The sequence below is a fragment of the Lissotriton vulgaris genome, chromosome 8 (assembly GCF_964263255.1).
Source record: "Lissotriton vulgaris chromosome 8, aLisVul1.2, whole genome shotgun sequence".
Taxonomy (NCBI): domain Eukaryota; kingdom Metazoa; phylum Chordata; class Amphibia; order Caudata; family Salamandridae; genus Lissotriton; species Lissotriton vulgaris.
In genome coordinates this window covers 1,529,574,760-1,529,577,259 of record NC_141696.1, presented here as the reverse complement: position 1 = coordinate 1,529,577,259, position 2,500 = coordinate 1,529,574,760, and the positions used below count along the sequence as shown (strand labels likewise).

The 2,500-nt window shown below is 38.5% G+C and overlaps 1 non-coding gene across 1 annotated transcript; it reads left to right on the top strand.

The window, feature by feature from the left end:
* Positions 1–1,331: 1,331 nt before the first annotated feature.
* TRNAF-GAA (transfer RNA phenylalanine (anticodon GAA)) lies at positions 1,332–1,404 on the top strand. The gene has a single exon. It is a non-coding gene; the product is annotated as a tRNA-Phe (tRNA).
* The last annotated feature ends 1,096 nt before the right edge of the window (positions 1,405–2,500 follow it).

The following is a 2,500-nucleotide window of genomic DNA, read 5'->3' as shown; positions in this document are numbered from 1 at the left end:
ACCTAACCTGGATCCCAAAAATGCTATTTACCCATTGCACCAGTTAATTGCGGAATGATACAGGACTCCTTAAAACATATCTCACCATATGAGGTTAAAAATCCAGGTCCTGCATCTATTTTGTTAAATGGTTTAAATTAAAGTATGAAGACCACAGCTATAAGCAGGCCAAAATAGCTAAGCTGGGAGAGCGTTAGACTGAAGATCTAAAGGTCCCTGGTTCAATCCCGGGTTTCGGCACAGTTGAGAGGTTCCTTGCTTCTAACAAAATAGGTCTTGGAATCAGCTGTAGTTTTTTTTGCTCTATCAACATTTTTATCAACTGATCTACAAAATGATCAATTCAACATAGACTTTGCTTTCTGTCCTCCTTTTAAACTTTCTTCCACCTATCTTGCCTTCAGGTTTGACTATGAATGTTTTCCATTTCGTCCTTTTTTGTAAAGTAAACTCTTGTCTGCATCACATTCCACTTCCCCTTGAACACAGATGTCAGTAGTCAGATGACATTGCTTACCTACTCATGCCAAATATATCTGGGTAATATAGTGCTAGTCCATTCAGAGTTAAAAAAACAACTACCTAACCTGGATCCCAAAATTGCTATTTACCCATTGCACCAGTTAACTGGGGAATGATACAGGACTCCTTAAAACATATCTCTACCATATGAGGTTAAAAATCCAGGTCCTGCATCTATTTTGTTAAATGGTTCAAATTAAAGTATGAAGACCCCAGCTATCAGAAGGCGGAAATAGCTCAGTTGGCCGAGCGTTAGACTGAAGATCTAAAGGTCCCTGGTTCAATCCCGGGTTTCGGCACAGTTGAGAGGTTCCTTGCTTCTAACAAAATAGGTCTTGGGATCAGCTGTAGTTCGTTTTCTTTATTCATCAAATTTTTTCCAACTGATCTACAACACAATCAATTTAACATAGACTTTGCTTTATGTCCTCCTTCTAAACTTGCTTCCACCTCTCTTACCTTCAGGTTTGACAATGAATATTTCCCATTTCATGCTTTTTTGTAAAGTAAACTCTTGTCTGCATTACCTTCCACTTCCCCTTGAACACAGATGTCAGTAGTCAGATGACATTGCTTACCTACTCATGCCAAATATATCTGGGTAATATAGTGCTAGTCCATTCAGAGTTAAAAAAACAACTACCTAACCTGGATCCAAAAAATGCTATTTACCCATTGCACCAGTTAATTGCGGAATGATACAGGACTCCTTAAAACATATCTCTACCATATGAGGTTAAAAATCCAGGTCCTGCATCTATTTTGTTAAATGGTTTAAATTAAAGTATGAAGACCACAGCTATGAGCAGGCCGAAATAGCTCAGTTGGGAGAGCGTTAGACTGAAGATCTAAAGGTCCCTGGTTCAATCCCGGGTTTCGGCACAGTTGAGAGGTTCCTTGCTTCTAACAAAATAGGTCTTGGAATCAGCTGTAGTACTTTTTCTCTATTCATCAAATTTTTTCCAACTGATCTACAACACAATCAATTTAACCTAGACTTTGCTTTATGTCCTCCTTCTAAACTTGCTTCCACCTCTCTTACCTTCAGGTTTGACAATGAATATTTCCCATTTCATGCTTTTTTGTAAAGTAAACTCTTGTCTGCATTACCTTCCACCTCCCCTTGAATACAGATGTCAGTAGTCAGATGACATTGCTTACCTACTCATGCCAAATATATCTGGATCCCAAAAATGCTATTTACCCATCGCACCGGTTAATTGCGGAATGATACAGGACTCCTTAAAACATATCTCACCATATGAGGTTAAAAATCCAGGTCCTGCATCTATTTTGTTAAATGGTTTAAATTAAAGTATGTAGACCACAGCTATAAGCAGGCCGAAATAGCTAAGTTGGGAGAGCGTTAGACTGAAGATCTAAAGGTCCCTGGTTCAATCCCGGGTTTCGGCACAGTTGAGAGGTTCCTTGCTTCTAACAAAATAAGTCTTGGAATCAGCTGTAGTACTTTTTTCTCTATCAACATTTGTATCAACTGATCTACAAAATGATCAATTCAACATTGACTTTGCTTTCTGTCCTAGTTTTAAACTTTCTTCCACCTATCTTGCCTTCAGGTTTGACTATGAATGTTTTCCATTTCGTCCTTTTTTGTAAAGTAAACTCTTGTCTGCATCACATTCCACTTCCACTTGAACACAGATTTCAGTAGTCAGATGACATTGCTTACCTACTCATGCCAAATATATCTGGGTAATATAGTGCTAGTCCATTCAGAGTTAAAAAAACAACTACCTAACCTGGATCCCAAAAATGCTATTTACCCATTGCACCAGTTAACTGGGGAATGATACAGGACTCCTTAAAACATATCTCTACCATATGAGGTTAAAAATCCAGGTCCTGCATCTATTTTGTTAAATGGTTCAAATTAAAGTATGAAGACCCCAGCTATCAGAAGGCTGAAATAGCTCAGTTGGGAGAGCGTTAGACTGAAGATCTAAAGGTCCCTGGTTCA